The 23,567-nt window shown below is 46.8% G+C and overlaps 1 long non-coding RNA gene across 6 annotated transcripts; it reads right to left on the bottom strand.

Annotated features, from left to right (window-relative positions):
* Nucleotides 1-217: 217 nt before the first annotated feature.
* Nucleotides 218-23,105, bottom strand: LOC126512211 (uncharacterized). 6 transcript variants are annotated; one of them, XR_007594947.1, is made up of 8 exons: nucleotides 22,952-23,105; nucleotides 17,899-18,052; nucleotides 13,289-13,396; nucleotides 7,951-8,088; nucleotides 7,355-7,441; nucleotides 6,889-7,000; nucleotides 5,379-5,564; nucleotides 218-2,130 (listed from the first exon to the last, which is right to left on the bottom strand). It is a non-coding gene; the product is annotated as an uncharacterized lncRNA (long non-coding RNA). The 6 variants fall into 6 exon arrangements; XR_007594943.1 differs by having other exon boundaries at nucleotides 6,816-7,000; nucleotides 7,355-8,088; XR_007594942.1 differs by having other exon boundaries at nucleotides 7,355-8,088.
* Between the last annotated feature and the right edge of the window lie 462 nt (nucleotides 23,106-23,567).

The raw sequence follows: 23,567 nt of genomic DNA, 5'->3' as shown, positions 1-23,567 counted from the left end.
GAGTAAGTTCCAGTATAGCCAGGGCTACACAGAGATGCCCTGTCCCAAAAAACCAAAATAATAATAATAATATAGGTAATAAATATCTTTAGAAGTTTCTGCTACATTAGCAAAATGTGTTATAGCTGGTCTCCATTCTATTTTCCCCGCTCCATAGGAATGGGAAGAACAACATGGACAGTAAGGAGCAACCAAGACAAGGGCGCGTCTGCAGGCTTTCGGCAGCAGGCTTCCTGCACTCAGGAAGCAGGGACAAGTGTGACTCATTCAGACATGTTCACTGTGTCTGCTCAGACCATGCTCTCCCAGGACGCTTTGTTCTTTCTGTAGGGAGCAGAGTTTCTTGGTAGAGGTGACTTTTGTTAGCCATTTCCTGTCAGTTGTCCCTGGGTTTTCAGCAAAGGTGTATTTAGTTGAGAGTTAAGAACACTCTGACCCAAAAAACCAAAAAATCCTCTCCAGGGCTGGGGAGCTGACTCAATCAATCAGTGCTTGCCATGAGTGCATGAAGGACCTGAATTCAGATCCTCAGATCAGGGCAAAGCCCGACACAGAGGCACACCCTGTAACTCCAGTGCTGGCAGGGTGCACAGACAAGTCAGTCTGTAAAGAGCTTGTTGGCTACAACAAGGCTAACTAACCTTGTTGAAGTGATGAGCTCCGGGTTCAGGGAGAGACCTTGTTCCCAAAAAGGGATGGAGAACAATTAAGAGAAACACCTAACACTGACTTTTGGCATTCACCTGCATGAACACACACACGTACATGTTGTCCGATCCAAAAGGAACTCAGGGCAGATGGACAGCTATTGTCCCTATTACCATACCAAGGCTCACTCTGTACCTGAGGCTCCTCTTAGCTCTCTCTTCTCACCCGCCCCTATGCTAAACCTTGCCCAGCTCATGGTTCTCATTCCTGTATAACCCTGCCATTTCAGCCATGCACCCTCTTGGCGCTCTCTCTCTCTCTCTCTCTCTCTCTCTCTCTCTCTCTCTCTCTCTCTTCTTTCCCTGCCTTCTTTTTCTTCCTCACTCCCCTCACCCCATCTCATGGCCCCATTTAGTCTGCTAGCCATGTTTAGTCTGCTACTATCTCTCCCTGCTGTGGACTCTTCCAGACCTATGGCTCTCCTCTCCCTCTTACCTACAATAAAAACCTTCTTTTTGACCATACTTTAGCACAGCCAGGTCCTCAGTTTATACAACCTCCACTTTATATACATTCACACTCACGAGCATGTACACCACACACACACACACAGAGTATATACATACCACATATACAGACCAGCATATACTTACCACAAACACGAGCATGTAAATACAACACACATACACACACATGCTTAGCATGCACACACAATTTTTAAAAATATTTATTCTTAATATTCTATTCTGCTTCATAGTGCCTCATCCTAAAGCTATTTTCTGCGGTGAAGTCAAAAGTCCTGGTTCCCTCAGCGCAGAGATCTCTGACAGTAACTCTGCAGTCTACTGCGGGCGCCTCCCGGAGCTCTCGTGCCGCTGCCGACGGACGCGGCAGCTATGGCTAAGAAGTTGAGGCTTGACTAGGCTGTGCTGCTCAAAAACAGCAGAAGCTGCGCCCTGGAAACCAAGGCCTTTATTCTCCCGAACTAAAAGTCCCTTCGTTTCTGCAGTGACTTAAATGTCCTGACGTGGCCTGTCTCAGCTGCAGCGTTCCATTTAGCACAGGGTCACAGCTGCCTAAGGTGGCTCCTGCCCTCTGGCTACCCGCGGAAGAGCGGACTCTTTAGGCAACATTTCCTGCCTCGTGAGGCAGGTCTGGACTTATGTGTCCACCCCAGGCTCCCACATGTGTTTACCAAGCTATTTCACGTTTTGCTCATTGGCTTGCCCAGCTTTTATGTCCTGGCTTCAGCTATCACTAGTGTCCCGGTGCATCATTCCATCCGGAGCGGAGGAACAGCAGGAAAGCTCCCGGCAGGGAGTGGAGGAGGTGATGAGAAGGAAAAATGTTTGGCTTCCATTGGTCCCGTGGGTGAGCGGAATAGCTGCAGAGGTGTTCCAGCTGGGAGCCGGCGTGTCACAGTGGAAAGTCCTGTTGCTCCCAGGACTGGCAGGGTCACCACGCAGGTTCGCTTCGGCCTTTCTGTTTACAAAGGGGATGAAGACCGTTAGTTAACAGGCTGGCAAGCGAGCTCAGAGGGCAAAAGCCCTTGCTGTGTACCAGTGACCAGAGTTCAATTCCTGGAACCCAGGGCAGTAGGAAAGAACCGACTCCCACATTTGGCCTCTGACTGCCGCCCATGCACTATGGAGTCACACTGGAGCCCTGTGCGAGAAGTCACAGACGAAAAAAATCACACATTAAAAAAAAAAAAAAACTCATACTTTGAAAGTAAGGTTATAATTTATACTTGAGCAACATTATGTCTTTCCTTGACTGCATATGGCCCATGGGTTAAAGTTTGGGCATGTTTACTTTAGGGGGGAAAAATATGCAGGTATAATTAAAGATATCTTATTATCTTATTTATTTATTTATTTATTTATCTATTTGAGACAGGGTCTCATTATATGGTCCTGATGTGATGGTTTGAATGAAAATGGCCTCCATAGGGATTAGATATTTGAACGTTTGGTCCCCAGTTGATGTAATTGTTTGGGAAAGATTAGGTGTGGCCTTGTTAGAGGAAGTGTGTTATTTGGAGTGGATTATGAAATTTCAAAAACCCACTCCATTCCCAGTCTCTCCTTCGTCTGTCTCTGTCTCTGTCTCTCTCTCTCTGCTTCATGCTTGTGGACCAGATGTAAGCTCTCAGTTACTGCCCAGTGACTTGCCTGCCTGTTGCTGCCATGCTTTCTGCCGTAATAATAATGGTCATAGACTTTAAAGCCCTGGAATCGTGAACCCCAAATTAAATGCATCTTTTATAACTTGCCTTGGTCCTGGTATTTTGTCATGACAACAGAAAAGTAATCAATATGCCTGTCTATTCTGGAACCCGAAATAGACCAGGCTGGCCCCAGACTTACAGCAATCCCCCTCCCTCTGCTTTCCAGGTACTGTCATCACGGGTGTGAGCCATTACTCCTAGCACGACCACCGTTTATCCTGCATTGTGCAAGGAGGCCTTAAGTGCAATCACACCCATCCCTAGAAGAGAGACAAAAAGTGATTTGGTCTATGCAGAGAAGGCAACACGGGGTAAATAGATTCAAACATACTGGCCTTAGCAATGGATATGATGGGGCTGGAGAAGGGCCTCCGAGGTTAAGAGCATTGACTGCTCTTCCAGAGATCTGGACTTCAATCCCCAGCAACCGCATGGTGGCTCACAACCATCTATAATGAGACTGATGCCTTTTTCTGACATGCAGGCAAACATGCTGTCTACATAATGAATAAATATATCATAAAAAAAATCAATGGATATGGTGTGGTCACATGCCAAGGAAATCTGGCAGCCACCAGAGCGGGAAGAGGCAAGGAATAATTTATCCTCCTGAGCCTGGACTCTACTTCCACCCTGTAACCCCCTTGATCTAGACGCAGGGAGACTGACTGAACTTGTGGTTGAGAGCTATATTCGGTAATGAGGATGACTTGTTTCTGCTGCTGGGTTTGGAGGAATGTGTGACAGCAGATGACGAAGCCGACTCAACCTCTACAGACGTCTTCGTTTCTGTCTGGCTATGGCCAGCAGCTCCAGCGTCTAACGCTCAGATGGGACAGTAAGTAGCTTCCTAGGGGAAAGGACTCTCCACCTGAGGACGCTAGTTCACTGTGAGCATGGTAGCCCACACCTTTAATCCCAGCAGTCAGAAGGCAGAGGCTGACGGATTTCTGTGAGTTCTAAACTGGCCAGATTTACATAGTGAGTTCCAAGGCCACCCAGGGCTATACAGAGAGATCTTGTCCCAGCCTTGCCCTTGTCTTTTGACAACTTTCTATGTCCTAGCATCCTTGTGTTGTGATTTACCCCTAAGTCTCTGCCTTAACTTCCCACTCAGCTTCCTATAGCCTTTTACCTCTATTATTTATTTATGTTTGACTTTTAAAAAGATTATTATTACAGATGATTCAGCGGTTAAGAGGACTTGGTACAGCTGGGCAGTGGTGGCGCACACCTTTAATCCCAGCACTCAGGAGACAGAGGCAGGCAGATCTCTCTGAGTTCAAGGCCAGCCTGGTCTACAAGAACTAGTTCCAGGACAGGCAGGACAGGCACCAAAGCTACAGAGAAACCCTGTCTCCAACTCCCCCACCAAAAGTACATGGTACACTTGCAGAGGACCTGGGCTCAGTTTCCAGCCCCAAATCAGGTGACTTACAACCATATGTAAGTCCAGGTTCAGGGACCCAGTGTCCTCTTCTGGCCTCATGGGCAACACTTATAATGTACACATACACCACAGACAGACAGACGCACAGAAATATAAAGTAGTTTTTGTTGGTTTTTGAAACTCCGTTTCACTGTGCAGCCTTGCCTGACCTGAAACTTGCACCAGCCTTTCTTGAGGTTACAAAGTGAACCACCGTTCCCAACCCCACCCCTTTCCTTTCTTCTCCTTCTTCCTCCTCCCTTTCCTTCTTTTTCATTTTTGAGTCAGGATCTCATTCCTAGAATTCACAGTTATGCTTCTACCTCAGATTCCCAAGTGCTGAGGTGACAGGCCTGAGCCATCAAACCCAGCTGGAGGTTAGGGGTTCAACATACGAACTATGACCAGCACATGCAGGATATAGCACTGCAGGGACTTGTCCATGGTTGTTGCATTAAGAGCAGCAGGGCTGTGTTCCCGGCACCCGGCCGCCCACATGGCTAGCTTATGCCCGAAATAATTACACAGAAACTGTATTTTTTTAAACACTGCCTGGCCCGTTATCTGTAGCCTCTTATTGGCAAGCTCTTACATATTGTTCTAACCCATTTCTAATATTCTGTGTAGCCCACGAGGTGGCTTACCAGGGAGGATCTTAACCTGCGTCTGTCTGGAGTGGGAGAACCATGGCGACTCCTTGACTAAGCTTCTTTCTCCCAGCATTCTCTTCTGTTTACTCCACCCACCTAAGGGTTGGCCTATCAAGGGGCCTAGGCAGTTTCTTTATTATAATTAACCAATGTCCTTCCTCCATCACATGGTGTTACAGCTTCCTAGTCCATCAGTCAGGCTGTGTGCTTCCTCACTCCTCCTCCTCACCTCCTCATCTCTGCTATGTGCACTGTCTTCTGAGTGAGCATAACCTTCCTCCTTCCCTTCCCTTCCCTCCCCTCCCCTTCCTCCCCTCTCCTCCTCTCCCCTCCCCTCCCCTTCCCTTTCTTTCCCTTCCCTCTGTTTGTGTTACTTAACCCCCAGAAAGCTATCTTCTTAGAGTTTTATAAGCAGGCATACATAAGATTAAAGTGGCAGTGAGGCTGTTCTCTCCTGAGGCTTCTGTCTGTGTTTTATGGATGGGCTATGTCTCCAATGGCCTTGTCTGTCTCCTGATGGCGGGGGTTCTGTTCTGTGTGCAGAATGTGTACATTCCTGAAGACGCTTGGTACAGAGCAGCATACTTTCCAGCAGCCTTTAGAAGAACTAGAAAACAAGATCATATATGTCAGGATGCACGATCACACATTCCCAAGGCGTCTGAGGGGAGAGGACCTTCTCTGCGCATTAACTCGGCTGAGCTACGCTCACCAGCTATTTAGTCCAATGGGAATCTAAGTTGCTCTGAAGATACTTTATCTGTTGGAATAAAGTTCCTCTCTGGGAGATCATTCAGTCAGTTAGGGTTCTTACAAGCAGAGGAGAGATTTCCCTATAGAAGAAAGTCCCCACCTGAGGGTCTGACTCAGTAAATTCCCTAACACAGTTATAGAGAAATTAAATCTTATGAACATACACGTGCACATACACATGCACACATACACATGCACACACATACATGCACACGCACACAAACATGCACACACATGCACACAAACATACACACACACCTGCTCAAAGTAACACAGCTAACGTGCAAGAGCCAGCCTCGAACATGCAGCTTGCAGATATGCTCCATGTTCTTGGCTTGATTCATTAACAAACCTGCCTGGTGCTATCTGGAAAGTTCCCCAGTGGGGGTGTGGGGGCGGATAATGGAAACAATTAAACTTTGACGAATGGCTGCTTCTTCAGATATGATTTAAACACAAAGCGCCATAAGGAACTCAAGTACTGAAACCCCTGATAAGATCAAGGGAAGGAGTCATTTCACATAAATCTCGGGGATGATGTCATCTAAACACGCGAGTGCTTAGTAGAACCTCCAGCTCATCATGGAGGAAATGATTCTTATAAATAGTTTTGATACGGAGATAGCGTTTGGCGTCTTAAGAATCGACTCTCGAAATAGGAAGAGTCACCATGGAAGTCATCTGACCCAGGGTACACTGACCCTGCTAATCTCAGGCAGGGCAGTCTCGCTCTCAGCTGTGTTTCCCCAGGATCTGGGACTGGCCACCGCTCCAGCGTTTCATTTGTTCAATGGGAGTTTATTACTGCAAGATGAAGGCAGCTTTTTCAAGTGACTAAACACACACGGGCTCATGGTAACACTTTGGGCAATGCCGTGGGACACGAAAGGGCTCCTCAGAGATCCTCCACCCAGGGATAACTGTTGTTAGCATGTGGGCGAATCTCATTCAATCATTTCTCTACACTTACAGTCTCACGTCTATGATTTAACAAAACTGGGGCAAGATTAAAAATGGGGTTTCCTCGTCTCCTTTTAACGGAACTCTTTGTAGAGCTTAGATTTTCCAGTCTAATGGCTCCATATTGTCCCATTGTCTGACTGACCCTTAATTTCAGTTGGGCTGTACCAAATGGACCGGATTGTTTCTGTTTTCTCCTTCATTACAAAGAATGTCACCTTGATGATCCTTGGTGGGAGGAGTTCTCCTTGCCTCCTCCAGGGTAGTTTAGGAGGTGATTGTGTTGCTGGGATACCCTGGAGAATGAACGGGTAGTGTGAAGGTCCATCTCTAGGAGAGGGGAACAAACGGAGTATCAGAGTATCATGTAGCTGCCATACCAGGGAAAGGCTGCAAGCGTGTGCCCGTGTGGCTCCTCTCCTGACCTCGTGTGATTTCCAAGTCTGTTTGCAAGCTTGCCTTTATGGTTCTACCCCCAGCAAAAGCAAGGCAGAACAGGACCAGCCCCCAGGTCCAGGGCTAAGTCACCCAGGCAGCCTGCTGTTCTGCAGCCAGGCCCCCACTTGTGCCCCCAGCATGGCTGTCTAATCATTTGGTCACTGCCTAAAGCCACTGCATCACTCACGTCTGTGCTTGGCAGATTACCTAAGCAACTGGCATCCCATCACCAACCCTCCCCCTTACCGTTCTAGTAAGAGATTCGGTTTCCATCGGTGCTGCCTGAGCTGGAGCTAGAGAGGCTCTGGAATTCACCCAAATTCCGGGGACAGCCTGTGAGGTAAAATTACCACTGCCACGTCCTCCGGGTGAAAAGGGGGAAAAGATAGAAACGACTGGGGTGTCTTTGTACACATGAACTTATGCATTTGTTCGGTGATCTCCTGTGAGTGACATTGTTGTGTCTAGAGGAATGTCAGCTCTTGAAGAGACACTGAGCTGCCTGGAAAGGACCAGCTTCTGGGCTCCTAGAGCGGTCACTTGCACAGCCGCTTCATGTCAAAGCACCCAGGTCCAGAGCCCAGCGTCAAAGGCTCAGAAATTTGATCCTGTGCATGCCTCAAGGTTAACAGGGCTCTGAAAGCTGACGCAGGCAGAGGAGACTGAAACAGGAGGCTATGGAAGGAAGCCACACGACCATCAGGAGGCAACGGTGGCCCTAGCCTCAAGCAAGGGGCGTTAACTTGGTGATCGGGAAGATGATGATGAGCTGGTCCCCCTTATCGGGGCAGCCATACCTCTCAAGTGATGGTAAAGAAGAAACAAGTGAGCTAGACGCTCACCTCAGCCATGAGGCAGACTCTGTACTTCCAGGGCTCAGCAGCAGTTATCTCTTCCTCTGTTTCTCGTCAATGCTGAGGTTTCTCTGCACACACACCCAGGATGTTTAGGTGTGGCGACCCTTGACACGTCTCTTCCTCCTGGAGGGTGGGAAAGAGCGTGAATGTCATTGTCTGGGCAGAAAAGTCTCCCATAACCTGAAATAATTAGGACAAAAAAAAAGTCTGTGTGATGTACCATCCCAGGAGCTTGGGTATTAGATACAGAAACCCAGGTCCTGTCCCAGAAGAGAAGAGTTCAGAGAGCAAAGACTATTTTCAGGGTCGGGAGGGTGAATGACTGGAAGTTTCTACAATGGAAAAAAGGCTGGGTTATCATCACCGACCTTGCTATTATTGTTGTTGTTATCAAAAACATGTAAATAGTGCTCTTAAATGATTGTCCCTCCAGAACAATAAAGGTGATAACAGACTTCTTTGGACATTGCAAATCCAAGGAAAATGTCATTGCTCAGCAGGAGCTTGGCTCTGAGAAAGCACTGAGCACTGGCGTTGGGATCCCAGCCATTGCAGAGCCAAGGCTGAGGCCAGGTTTAGACTCTGTGTTTTGAGAGATGAAGATGGTCAGAGAGTGCTTTAAAGAAATGGTCTAGCGCAATGGATGGGCACTTGCAAGAAAAGAATCTGCCATTTCAGAAGTCAGATGACACATGAGGGAAGAAAAGGAAGGGGTGGGAGGGAGGATGGGGGACCCTGCAGATAAAAATTGGGGTGACCAGCTAGGTAGGAGAATGGGAGCGAAAGGAAGGCTGGAAGCTGTCTGTGTACTAAAGTAAACCCAAATGGCATTATTTGGGCAAGGTGAGCTTCTCGAAAAGTTACTAAGTTTCTTCACTAACCAGGACTTCTAGTTCTAGTGGATGCTCATTCTCCTTCATCTCAGGAGAGCACACAGCAATAGAAGCTCTTACTTAGGCTTCTGTTGCTGGGATAAAACAATGTGACCAAAAGCAGCCGAGGGAGGAAAGGAGTTATTTGATTTATATATATAGTTGGACACTGAAGAAACCAAGGCAGGAGTCTAGAGGCAGGTACTGAGAGCAGAAACCATGGACAATGCTGCTTGTCCCCCTGACTTGCTCAGCCTGATCTTATACCACCCAGGACCACCCACAGTGTTCTGGGTTCTTCAGCATCAATCATTAATCAAGAAAATGCCTGGTGGGGGTAGCCGGGAAAGAAACTATTATGGACAATCTGGTGAAGACATTTTCTCAAGTGAAGTTCCTCTTCCCTGATGGTTCTAGTGATTGTCAAGTCAAGAAAACACTAACCAGAACAACTGGCCCCTTGTCCACCTGCCACACAAGCTAGAATCACTACAGAAGAGGGAACCCCAGCTGAGAAAATGTCCCCATCAGAGCAACTTGTAGGCAAGCCTGTGGGGTATGTTCTTGATTAAAGACTCCTGTAGAAGGGACCAGCCAACTGTGGCCAGTGCCACCCCTGGGCTGGTGGTCCTGAGATGTATAAGAAAGCAGGCTGAGCAAGCCGTGGAGAAAGCAAGCCAGTAAGCAGCATCCCTTCAAGACTCTACTTCAGTACCTGCCTCCAGGTTCCTGTCTTGAGTTCCTGACCTGACTTCCCATAGTGACAGAGAGTGACCTGAGGGTTGTAACAGGAAATAAACCTTCCCCCCCCCAAGTGTTATTGATTACGATGTTTATCGCAGCAATGGAAATCTTCTCTCAGACTTATTTATTTGGATTCTTTAAAGGGAAGATGTGGATAGAGGTAGCGTTTCTGTGTGGATATCCTTCGAGCTTCATCATTGCAGAATGCTTTGTTTCCAGCCTGAGGGGGAGGAGAGGAAGCACAACTCTTACTTTACCCTCCTGATGGAGTGGCCCATAACATATGCTCGCTTCTTATAGATGCAGATGAGTTCCAGGGCCCTTGCAGAGAGGTACGCCTCTGCCATGGGGTTCAAATGGATGCAGCTGAGACCTTGGGTACATGCTGGGGGCAGGGGGAGAGCTCTTGGCAGGGTGAGCAGAAGGTAGCTTTCCTTGGTGCTGCCTCATTTCTGCTCACATGATGCTACGCTGTCTGCACAGTCCTGGATTATAGTGCAAAGGGCGCCAGGGCCCACGGTGGCTTGTCACCCAAAGTTGAGTCCTCCGTGGTCCTTTGTTGCTCATGGTGGTTCTATTGTGTAGCATCTAATGCTCCTCCAACATGGAACTTTGATGATGAACTTTCAGCTTTAGATTCCCACGGCTCTACCCTGACTTGACCTGCTGACTTCCATCCCCTCCTCCGGTGCAAAGCAGTGGACTGGTCTGCATGACCTTTGGTGTCCCCATAAGGCCAGAGAATCATTCCTCCTTCAAGACAAACTCAAACCTTCCCAATTCTGCCTCCAACCCCTGAGAAAACAGCAAGGCCTAGCAAATCTGGTTGGGCTGACTTGGTGACTCACGCCTGCAAGTTATCCTAGCGTTTGGGAGAGTGTGGTGGGAGGATTGTTGCAAGTCTGAAGTCAGTCTGGACTACACAGTGAGTTCCAGGCCAGCCTGGGTTACAGAGTATCTTTAAACAACCTGTCTCAAAACAGCAGCAGCAGCAACAGCAACAGCAACAGCAGCAATAGCAATAACAAAATTCTTTTGAAGTTACTCATGTGAGCTTTCCTAGCTAATCTGGTCTAAAATTGCAGTTGCAAACCCAGAGACTCCTTCCCAGCAGCTGTAGGCTTTCCTCAGCTAATACCTTGACAAAGCAGACCCTGAATGGAAGACAGGTGAAGACTTAGGCACTGTATGGTAGTTTAAGTGTAATTGGCCCCCATAATCTCAGGGAGTGACACAATTAGGAGGCGTGGCCTTGTTAAAGTAGGTGTGGTCTTGTTGGAGGAAGTGTGTCACTGTGGGGGCGGGCTTTGAGGTCTCTTCTCAAGCTTCACTCAGTGTGACAGTCAGTTGACTTCCTGCTAACTGCAAGAGGTAGGGCTCTCAGCTGTTCCAGCACCACATCTGCCTGCATGCCGCTAAGCTCTCCTGTAGTGATATTTCATTTGTATTTTAATAAATAAAGCTTGCCTGAAGTTCAGAGAGTAAAACAGCTACACTGATCAGCCTTAGAAACCAGGCAAAGATGATACACACCTTTAATCCCAGTAGCCACGCTATTTTGCCATAGAAACCAGGCAGTAGTGGTGCACACCTTTAATCCCAGCACTGGAGAGGAATGTAAGATGGAAGAAGACAGCTCTCACAGACAGTCTCATTCTGAGATTCCTGGAGGCAGGATCGCCATTTCAGACTGAGGTAGAGGTAAGAGCCAGTGGCTGACTGCTTTGCTTTTCTGACCTTCAGATTGAACCCCAGTTTCTATCTCTGGTTTTTGATTAATCGTACTATACTCCCTGTCATGGTGCTGATGGACTGAACCTCTAAAACTGTAAGGGAGCCCCCTGAGTGAAATATTTTCCTTATGAAATTTGTTGTGGTCTGGTATCTTTTCGCAGCATTAGAGATCCTAACTAAGACACCCTGCAGGGTTAGATTTCCTAGCAGATCACTGAGAGATCCGGGTGTGAGCAAGGTCTGCATGCTCTAGAACCAAGACCGAGTTTCATCAGTCAGGACCCCAGTGGGCAGCAGGTGCTAGGTTAATTGTTTTTGTATCATTCTGCCCAAGTGTCTGACAGAAACAATGGGCAGGAGGGAAGACTGACTTTGGCTCAGCTTGAGAGGATGAGGGCTTTCCTCCATCCTTCCTTGCCGTCACCATGGGGCACATGAATGTCCTTGGCAGGTGATCTCGAGAGCATCGACAACGCAGAGAAAGGCAAATGCCATATCCTCATCAACGGTGCTCCAAAGTCTCCCTTCAGTTCCCAACTGGTGATGAAACCTGGTTCCACTGGAGATCTGAAACCATCGATGACCACAGACCTGGGGAAATCATTCTGAATCTCACAGGCAGATTGTATAAGTGTGCAGGGATTAATTCTTGATTTCACGTGCGACTCAAAGACGTAGAAAATGGCAGAATAATTGGCTCCTATTCTGTCATTTTGTCATAAAACTGAGATGTAAAACACATTTTAAAAACCACCTGAGTGTTGTTGGGGGAGTGTTATTGGCTCCCTCACACCCGGGTAGAGCATCACGGGCAGGGGGTGTGGTAGAGGACAGTCACTCATATCACGGCAGAAGAAAACACTGTGACAGGGTGTGGATATGGATAATATATTCCCAACAACCTACCTCACTGGCCTACTTCCTCAGGGTACTCCATCAACTTCCAGCACCTCCCCAAATAGAGTCAGCAGTTAATAACCAAAGTCTCACTTCATATCCAAACCATATTGTTGTACCAGTGGCCTCTAAAAGACCTGTGACTCTCTCATGCAACTGCAGATCACCTTTGGCTACAGGGTGAATTCGAGGCTAGGCTAATCTACATGAGACCCGGTTCAAATAATAGCTACAACAGATGAAGGAATCTATTTTGCCTTACAGTTTTAGAGGATTCAACTCTTTCCTGGAAGGGAAGGTGAGGTCAAATGGAGTAGCTCATGTTACAGAGAGCCAGGAAGCAGAAAATAGGGCGCTGTGACTCAGCTGAATTTTTCCTTTTTCCTTTTTTATTCTTTCTGGGTCACCAGCCTATAAGATGGTCTGTGCACAGTCAAGGAGAGCCTTTCCCTGTCAGTTAGTCCTTCCTAGATACACCCTCTCTAGTACCTCAATCTCCTAATTCTACTTCCGGTCACCTTAACAACAAAGATTTACTATCCCGGATACAGACTCACAAGTGTCTGGGAGCTAGAAGGCCAAAGCCAGAGGAAGAGACTGTTTGCAAAGATGTGGGTCCTGACCCAGGAATCGACTGGGGAAGAGGTGTGATGGGAACCTCAGAGAAGAGGAGTCACCGGAGAAGGGTCTCCCTACATAAGTCAGCGCCACAGAGAATGTAAGGTCAGCAAACGGGTGTGTGGAGAGGGGAGCTCGGGGAGAAAAAACATGGCAACCTTCAATCTCTTTCCTCCCATTATCTGAACCCCACAAGAATCAGGGGAGCAGGGAGCCTGGTGGTGCATGATGGGAAGCACAGAAGACGCAGGAGAGGAAATGGACGAGGACACCCTGCAAAAAGCAGCACATGAGCCTGCGTCCGGTGCGTCTCTCTCCCCATCTGTGTGACAGGGAGTGTGAATGGCTTGGACCTAATTGTGTGAGCCCCCAGTGAAAGTCCCAATCGGGTCGATTTCCACCGTGATAAAGATGGTGGTGTCATCTTAGATTTCTGCAACTATGACAATATTTGGTACCTCGGTGGCATCTGAAGGGAAAAGGTCAACTTCTCTGCATCTTGCACGCACAGATTTGGAGCCTGGCCTGCTTCCTGCCCTGAGTGGTAACTCTAGCTTCTCTCTGTCCTGGAAGAGTTGAAAGAATGGGATAAAATTAGACCACAGAGTTGTTGTGCCTCGGCCAATATTTTAAATACTTGATTTTTAGCATGACCTTCAAACTCCATCCTTACATAACCACATATTCTCTGTCCTTGGTTTGACCAGCTCCTCCGCCCTTCAACTCACGTTCGTGTGTGTCCCCCTCCCCCACTGGCTATGAATAGTTGGTGTGCACAATGGCACCGTAATCAGTTCCCACTCTGCCAGATACCATCACTGTCAAAACAAAGTCAGTTATGTGAAAACCCGCGCCATTCCTCCTGCCTCCTTCTGGAATGCCCTGCTCTGGCTGCAGGCACAAAGCAGCAATTGAGAAGCATGAGCTGGTGCAGAAAACAAGACACAAATCCCAGAAAATGAATATGACACGGCAGAGCATGAAATTCAGAACTGCAAACAGGGGAGAGACTGGATCAGAAATGAAATGACATTTCAAGATTAATAAACATGAGTGTCGAGGGCCCAGATATCAGACCTTAGCTAGTCTTTTATTTAGCTGCACACTTGAGCTCCATATAAAATTGTTCTCAATAGATTGCTTTACTCTGGCACTTTGAAAGGTGCTTAAACACATGTGCAGTGGCTGTTCTTTTTAGTACTTTTTTTTGAAAAGGGGGATGAGAGAAAGCTGAACATGGTGGCAAAGCCTGTAATAACTTACTAGCTATTAATAGGATAATCGAGGAGTTCAAGGCCAGCCCTGGCTATCTAGCAAGTTCAAGGCCAGCTAGGCCACATGAAATTTGTAAAGAAAGAAACAAACAAACCAATAAATATAGAGAGCTTTATTTTTCAATCTATGGTATAATGTATTATTTCCAAACTATGGGTTTCAGTTTATCGATTCATGATACTAATTTAATAACATTGTCAGAATTTTAAAAAATGACAACCTAGAATCAAATACAAGCACCAGGGTTTGGTGTTGAATCACACGTGCATTAATACAAGCTAAGGACTGCTGGATTCAAGACATACTCATCACCCTGGATCTCAGTGTTCTAGAACTGGCTGGAACTCAACGGTGGTTGGCACTCATCCCACCATGGCTATTAATCTTTGAGGTGGCCTGATGTGGGAGTGTCATATCAATCTGTTGATTTCATTGGCTGAGCAATAAAGAAACTGCTGGCCCTGATAGGTTAAAAGATAGGTGGGCGGAATAAACAGAATAGGATGCTGGGCGGAAGAGGAAGTGAGGTCAGACTCTGCTCTGCTCCCGGAGAGACCCACGGCTCTGCTCTCTGGAGCAGAGACTCCAGGATGGACGGAGGCTAGACTCTTCCCGGTAAGCGCACCTTGGGGTGCTTACACACATCATTAGAAATGGGCTAGTCCAGGTGCGAGAATTAGCCTGTAAGGGCTAGAGTTCATGGGCCAAGCAGTTCTTAAATGAATACAGTTTGTGTGTTGTTATTTCGGGCATAAGCTAGCCAAGCGGCCGGGGTGTTGGGGACGCAGCCCCGCCGCTTCCTATTTCAACAGTGGCCTCCTTTAGACAGTTGTCCTCTCCAGACTCGGTATCCTCAGGTGTGAAGCACACATCCGCACTGGACGATCCCTAAGAGCCTTTCATTCCCCCCGTTTTGTACATTTGTATCGAGTGCCTGTGCATTGCTTGCCAAGCACTAGGGGCTTCTCAGACAAGAAAATAAAGACGTTGGCCAGCAAGATGGCTCAGCAGGCAAAGGCTCTTGCCACCAAGCCTAATGACCTGAGATTAATCACCAAGACCCATATGATGGAGAGAGGACTGAGCCCTGCGAATGTCCTCTGATCTCCACACGCACACCATGCCATGTACTCACATGTAGAGACCAGCCAGGGCTATCTATTGAGACAGGTGACCCTGTCTTAAAAACTAACCAAAAAGAAAAGAAAAAGAAAACAACTGGGTTGGATCACGCTAAGAGGAGAAAATGACACTCTGTCACAAAGCATTTCCAGCAAGAAATTGGTCAAGGAAGAGAGAAGTTGAGAAGACCATATAGAGTATGCTTTTAAAGAGTATCTTATTCTGGGACTATCATTCTGAAACATTTTTCATATTCTTTTGTTGACCCTTATATATATTATAGGTGATAATAAATGCTACGAGATTGTTTTTTAGATACACATACATACATACACACACACACACGTGTAGCACAGTGCGTCAAGACATGTCTTCTTTGGGGCTGGAGGGATGGCTTGCCCCACAAGTGTGAGGATCAGTGTTCAGATCCCCAGTACCCAGGTAAAATCAGATGCAGCAGCCACACTCAACCACACAATGGGAGCAGAGGACTGGTCAGAAGCTCTTGGGTCAGCTAGCCTCTCAGATACAGTGTGAACAACAAGAGATCCCGGCTTAGAAAACATGGACACTGAGGGCTGACACTTAAGGCTGTCCTGTGATCTCTTTATGTGTGAGCTATAGCCCATGCACATGCATGTGCTTGCACACATGCACACAGACACACAGATACACTCACCCCCATACTCATAAACACACACACACGTGCGTGTGCACATACACACACATACACACTCAAATACCACTACTGTAAATAGGGTTTCTGATTTCTAGAAAATTGTAGATTTACATCAGAGGAAGAAAAAGGGCCATACACACTTAGGCCTTAAACATTAGGTATTGATATTTTAATGTTTTTAATATCTGTTTATATAAAAAAATATTGCCACTATGTCAGCACCCCTAACTCTTAGCAAATGCTAACTGGGCTGGAATATGTGGTGGTTAGTCACTTGGATTCCAAGCTAAAGGGCTCCCTTTACCTTCCCGTGTACCCACCATGTTTCTCATTTTCCCCTGTTTATATTTTAGAGAATGAAAAATTGGAAGAAGCCCTAAGTCTGTCCTCCAGGGATCTCCAATGAATGGAGGTCCAGCGAATGAGAGAGACTCTACAATTATTAACTATTCCCCTTTTCAGATGTTGCTGGATGAGCAAAGGAAAATCAAAACAATAGACGGAGCTTGTTTTGAAATGATTAGAATGGCTTATCTGCTAATCAGTGCCAAGTGTATCTTGCTTGGCAGCATCTCCTTTGATGCTACGTCTAGGGGTGATATTAGGTTAAATGGAAATAGATACTGATTGACTTGGGGTTATTTCTTGTTGTGAAAAACATGAGGAAATTAAAGCGTTGTTGCTTTGCCTAACATGTTCAGGCTGGAAGAAATTGATCCCCAGGGCTCCCAGGCAGCTCCGTGCTCCCTGGGGAGCACTCACGCTGGATTTCATTGACTGTGCTGTGATCCGTGGCATCTGTTTGCTGAAGCCCAAGTGCAGAGCCAAGTCCTGGGCTCCCCCCCGACAGAGACTAGCCTTGGTTTGATGCCTTTCCAGGACTTCCTCTGGCTTCAAACTCCAAAACCATGTTCTCGGAGTCATAAACAAACACACCCGTGTCTTTCCACAATATCAGTGTTTATTGAATCATAATAAATCCGCAAGGTGCTGTGGTTTCATTGGCAGCCAATCGCCAAGTGGTCTTGCTTTCCTTGGGAGCCCTTTGCCAAGGAAAGCACAAGTTCTTTTATCCTAGTCTTAGTTACTAATGTTAATTCTCAGACTGCACATTAAATGCAGGCACGTGGGTGTGTGCATGTGTGTGTACCACAGCAGAATTCAAGAGCTTTCGGAGGCAGGGAAGCTGTAAAAGGTGCAAATAGCTAATCTCTGGAGATAAGATAGGTCAACTGAAGGCTGCAGTTGCTGCCCTCATTGTAGGGTTAAACTGTAGGTCAGAGTCAAACAGCTGGAAAGAGGGAGGTGCCATGGGGGCCACAGGGTAGGACCGTGCCTGGGCAGGATGTCAGTTCAGATGTACAAGTAGGAAAATGGGCAAATGGCAATTTAAGTAAGTCAGCTCAAGAGTAGATACTGCACAGAGCTAGGAGTTCTCTGTCTACAAGCTCCTTCATATATGCGTGTGTGCGCGCACACACATACACAGACACACACACACACAGTCAGAGGACAGTTATTGGGTCTGTTCTTCCTGATGTGATTTTAGTGTGCCCATGTGATCTTACACTACTAATTTACCACAATAAGTTTATAGGTGGCGCCCTTTCTGCTCCCAGGAATAAGTCATTCGTCAGTCTGTGCCACACTGGTGGTACCAGACAGATGGTACCGTTCACATGCATACCAATGTGTAGTCATTTTTCTTTTTTTCCTTTTTTTTTTTTTTTTTTTTTTTTTTTTTTTTTTTTTGCATTTTTTTTTTTTTTTTTTTTTTTTTTTTTTTTTTGAGACGAGATTTCTCTGTGTAGCCCTAGCTGTCCTGGAACTCACTACGTAGACAAACTCACAGAGATCTGCCTGCCTCTGCCTCTTGAGTGCTGGGATTAAAGGTGTGCACCACCACCGCCTGACTGACTTTTATCATTTTGGCCTTGCTAACTAAAAGGTCCTAAGGAGGTAGCCCCCTCCCTGCACGGGGATCATCCTTACCTGAACTGTCTTTGGAGGTACCTTTCCCTCCTACGCAGAATGCCTGCCTTCTTTGGAGCTCTGTCATGGAGAAGAGTGGGATCTCTGAAAGCCCACCCTCATCCACTCCAAGCAAATATCAGTTGACCTGGGGGAATCAGCAGCCAAAGGACTACTAAAGAAAAACAAAAAACAAAACAAACAAAACAAAACATTAACTAGGTCTGGTAAAGAATGAAAAGATCCCATCGCTTTGTCAAGCGTTTCCTCAAAATAGCTATGTTGAAGGCAATGGTAAGCAGTGAAGGCATTCTTTTATCTACTTTTCTATAATTTACAATCGTGTTCCATAACTTCTCCTGGTCTCTTATTCTGGGACACCGCCATGAAGCTGTAATATACCTTCCCACCCACAGTAGGCTCAGTGGAGCCTTTTCAAGTGCTCTGCCTGGCCCAGGGCCAAGGAAAGTGAGATGCTCCCTGCTTTGCCCATGGTTCCAGGTGGCTCCCTAGCGACTGAGTCAGGACTGGTCCTGAGGCTGTAGCTGTTGATGCTGATCTTCCATCAGCTATACCTGGTTACTTGGTTGCTGAGAGAGTCCTGACCCAGTTTAGCAGTTTCTACTCCCAGTGTACTTTTTAAAAGAACTAGTTTTGTTTTTCAAGATGGGGTTTCTCTGTGGAGCCTTAGCTGTCCGGGAACTCACCCTGTAGACCAGGCTGGCCTCGAACTCAGAGATCTGCCCGCCTCTGTCTTGAGTGCTGGAATTAAAGGTGTGTGCCAGCCACTACTGTCTGGTTTAAAATAACTATTTTTATTATTTTGTGCATATGGAGGGTTTTTATACCTGCAGGACTGTGCACCATACGCCTCTAGATGCCAGAAGAGAGCATTGGCTCCCCTGGGACTGTAGTTTCAGATGCTTGTTAACTGCCCTATAGGTAATGAGAATTTAATCCAGGTCCTCTGGAAGAGCAGCCAGTGCTCTTAACCACAAAGCTATCTCTCCAGCTCCCCAGTATACTTATTACAACAATGAAAGGTCCATAGCTTCTCTGTGAGGGGTATCTGTCAACCCTTTGGTCAAGCTCACTCTTTTTCATCTAACTCGTTTTATTATCTATATCTTCTAACAACTGGGCTTCAGGCTTTGAATCCTTCCAGAACCTCACTAGCACAGAATTTGACTTTCTGTCAATCTCCTCATTAAGAACTCCAGCTCAACATAAATTTCAGCAGATTTGCTCTTGAATGATCCAGACAAGACCCCTTTTCTCTGCTTTGCCCTTCCCTCCTCCATCCTGCTTTACCACTTCGTAGGCTTGATTTGCATACTGGCCTAAATGGATCAGGTCTTCTAGAGCCTCTCCTACCTCATAAATATTGTTTCCACCAAGGAGCTCAGCAAAGCCATTAGAACCCCTTAGAGACCCCAAGTCTCAAGGTCCCTGACGAATTCACTTCTGGAGAACACTGTTCTATCTGGCCCAGCAAACTGAGCATCAAAGATAGCCTGTCTTGCGGGATGGTGGTGCTTTAATCCGAGCACTCAGGAGGAGAATGCAGGAAGATCTCTGAGTTCAAAGACAACTTGGTCTACAGAGTGAGTTCCAGAACAGCCAAAGCTACATAGAGAAAACCTGTCTGAAAAATAGAGAAAAAAAAAGACAATCTGTCTCACACTGTGGTGGTTTGAATAAAAATGCCCACCATAGGCTCATTTGAATGCTGTTCAATAAGGAGTGGCACTACTTGAGAAGGATTAGGAGGTGTTGTCTTCTTGGAGAAGTTTGTCACTGGGAATGAGCTTTGGGTTTCAAATGTTCAACCAGGCCCAGTCTCTCTCTCTCCCTCTTCCTGCTGCTGCTGATCCTTATGTAGAATTCTCAGCTACCTCTCCAGCACCATGTCTTCCTATGTTCAGCCATGTTTTGATAATGAACTAAACTTTTGAACTGCAAGCTAGTTAAATGTTTTCCTTTATGAGAGTTGCTGTAGTCATGGTGTCTCTTCGCAGCAATAGAATGTTAGTTAAGACAGTAATATCTGTTCTTCTTCTGATGTCTTTCAGCCCCTGATATTCATGGAGCTATCAGCAACTGGTAATCTACTGTTGGGCCTCATGAGGCCTGGGCATGAGGCCCAGTGTAACTTCCTAAGCCTAACTTGAGTTTGGTGAGGCCTAGTGTAACTTCCTGAGCCTAACTCAAGTTTGGAGACCTGTCTCTGGCTACCCGACTTAGGCCTGCCTCTGCCCAGCCACCTCTAGTGTGGCAGAATATTATTGGCCCTTGTTCCTTACCCCACCTCAACCCATTCTAAGCTTCTCCACTCCTATCACAACCCTATATAAGTCCTTGCTTGATACCATTAAACGAGTTCCTGCTTTGACAGACTCCCAACTCAGTGGGTGTGCTTCTCCCCATGCCCAGTGGGGAGGGCTGGGTCACAACACTTACCATTCTGTTTAGCCCCAGGGAGAGTCAGCTCTGTCCCTGCTCTTTCTGCCAGAGAACCTGGCAATCTACTGCCTCTAATGATGAACCAATCCATCAGAGACTGACTTCCCTCACAATGTCTCAGACTATACAAACTTTGCCTCAATGAAGGAGTGGTCGTTCTACTGCTCAGATTCTCTGCCCCCATAACCCACAGCCTCACAAGCCAGGCCATGAGAGACTTCTTCATTTCTTGCTTAAAAGTCCTTTCTAGCTGAAGCATTTCAAAGGCAGAATGTTCCCAGACAGTGACGGTTCCCTACACCGGGACATTATTAAATCCCCATGAGCATGTCGAGTCACGATTTTCCCTCCCTCCAGCATACAGGTCTCATCTATCAGTTCAACCTCACTTTCTCTCTTTGCTCTCTGACTCTTTTCATAGGGTCCAAGTGTTTGAATCCCAGAAAGGGCTCTAGAACATAGATCTAAGCTGCATTCTTGTTCCATTTTCCCTTCTAGCCAGAAGAAGCAGCAAGCCAGGATCTCTGTCTCCTCCCTTTTCATCCAATTTTCATGCCAAACCAGCGGCTAATACAAGGGGTGCTACCCACAGGTCTCTTTTCTTCCCATACACAAGTTAGTTTCTGCTCAGCAGCCATCTTGGTGGCAGCTGTCTGTCTAATTATGCGTAGCCAAGGCTACACAATCTTGACTCACGTCCAACTGCCAGGGACTGCAGTGCATGCTCAACTGGGTACAGGTGTCTCTATGCCATCACATGGGTAGGGATGACTATGTCAGGAATGTCCCTATAGATCCTCTACTCTCAGATGGTTCAGCCTTAGTTATATGCCTTGCTATCCAAAGCAGGGCCCATGCAATTACTCCACCCAAACTCCTCCTTTGTTCTGTTGTATCCCAAGAGCAGGTGCCTGTGTGTTGCATTAACTATGTTTGAAGAGAAAAGAACAAACATCTATTGAGGTGAGGTTTAAAACAAAGCAAGAAAAAAATATGCCCAGGAATTCTGGCTTAGGTGTGTTCCTGTCTTAGTGTTTCTTTGGTGTAGAGGCACCATGACCAAGGCAACTTATAAGAGGAAGTATTAAATGTGGGGCTTGCTTACAGTTTCAGAAGGTTAGTACATGGTCATCATGGCTGGGAGCATGGCAGCAGGCAGGCAGGCATGGTGTGGGACCAGAAGTTGAGGGCTTACATCACAATCCATTGGCAGAAAGCAGAGAGGGAGACTGAGCCTGGTGTGGGCTTTTTTTTTTTCTTTTTTCTTTTTTTTGACAGGATATTTGTACACAGCCTTAGCTGTCCTGGAACTTACTATGTAGACCAGACTGGCCTCAAACTCACAGAGATATACCTCCTCCAACAAGACCATCCCTCTTTATCCTCTGCCAGCTGGGATCTCATTCTCATTCAAACCACCACGGGTCTCCCAGCATTGCTGATGCTCTGGTCTCTGCAAGGTCAACCTCTTTCAGAGTTGTCTAAAAATGTACAAAGCTTTCTCCAGGACACAAGCTCCTCCTATGGCGGCTCACAAGACTTCAGTCTTTTCTCCTCCCAGGACATTCCTGGGAAAAGTTTAATTTCTTTCCTCTCTCTCTCTCTCTCTCTCTCTCTCTCTCTCGATTTCCGTTTTTAAATTTATGCGTATCTGCCTGAGTGAGTTTGTGCACACAGGTCCCGCGGAGGCCAGAGGGCATCAGATCCCTTGGAAGTGGAGTAGTGAGCTACCTGCTGAGGATGCTGGGAACTAAACCTAATTCCTTCTGGTCATGTCAAGTGTACTTCATATACACTTGCAATACTCTAGCAATTCCTAGGAGGGGAACCCTGCCACCGGGGATGGAAGCAGGGGATAATGGTTAGCACTCCTTTGTAGGGAGTGCAGAGTTAAGCAGGTGATGGATACAAAGTGAAGGACCTGAGTACAAAATGAAGACACAGAAGTCGGGCTTCTATTATACTTTTAGTTACTGCGTGGGCTCCAGTGAGTGTTAGAAGGAAATGTAAATTAGAGAGGCAGGTTCAAGAAAGGATCCTTCAGAACAGGCTTTCTTAGGAAAGAGTCCCACGGCCATGAATGGGAGGCATGGTAGAGCCTTGAAGTGGGGGAGCATTTAGAGAGATATAGTAACATACCAGAGCAGCATCAGAGGGCCATGAAGGGAGAGGAAGCCTTCCTCTCAAACCCGAGAGGAGCTGCCCTAGGAAAGATGACTACATGGATAGGAAGACAGGGTTCCTGACTTTTAGAGCTGTCCAAGGTGCGAGCTTTGCCACTCCGCAGGACGTGGTCTGACCTAGGTGAGCCCAGTCAAATTGTTGGTTCACTAGCATGGACTATAGTGGAATCGTACCACTGTCTACCACTGATGCCCTATCTGGAATCGATAAACTCTTGTTCGTGTCCACCCCTGAAATCCTGGCACAGCACATCCATCTCATTCCCTTTCAGAACTGTGGCCCAGAGATGGAAGGTAGCGGAGGCATCTCACTGTCAGACTATTATAGTCTTCTCAGGACCAATGAAGACTTCGAAGGCTTTAGACCCTACCTCCCTCTTCCTAAAAAGGCAAATAGCAGCTTTGCCATTCCTTAGGATTTAAATTACCATATGAGAAGGTGGGAGGGGCTGGAGAGATGGCTCAGAGGTTAAGAGCACTGGCTGCTCTTCCAAAGGTCCTGAGTTCAATTCCCAGCAACCACAGGGTGGTTCATAACCATCCAAGATGAGATCTGGTGTCCTCTTCTGGCCTGCAGGCATATAGAACACTGTATACATAATAAATAAATCTTTAAAAAAAGAGAGAGAGAGAGAAGGTGTGAGTATCTGGGACTTGTTCAGGCCCATTAAGACAAAGCTGCTACTTCACCATCAAAAGAAGACAATCCAAGTTCTACTTCCAGTCTTGCGTGGAAGCCTGACATTCTCTGCTGACCATAAAAACACATACTGTTGTCCTCCTTTTGTTTTGTTTGTTTTTCGAAACAGGGTTTCTCTGTGCAACAGCCCTTGCTGTCCTGGAACTAGCTAGCTCTATAGACCAGACTGGCCTCGAACTCACAGAGCTCCGCCTACCTCTGCCACCACTGCCCGGCTGCTGTCCTCCTTTTAATAGTTAATCCAGCTGGGCCTACCAATCAATCACCTGGCCAGGAGTCCAGCTCCCAGCCACAGCAATCACCTGAAGACGGGCTAAGGAGAAGAGGGATAATGTACCTGTCCT

This window comes from Alexandromys fortis, unplaced genomic scaffold (assembly GCF_014885135.2).
Source record: "Alexandromys fortis isolate MF-2015 unplaced genomic scaffold, M_Fortis_MF-2015_v1.1 scaffold_119, whole genome shotgun sequence".
Classification (NCBI taxonomy): domain Eukaryota; kingdom Metazoa; phylum Chordata; class Mammalia; order Rodentia; family Cricetidae; genus Alexandromys; species Alexandromys fortis.
The sequence above is the reverse complement of the archived record's forward strand: the minus strand, read 5'-3'. Positions and strand labels throughout refer to the sequence as shown.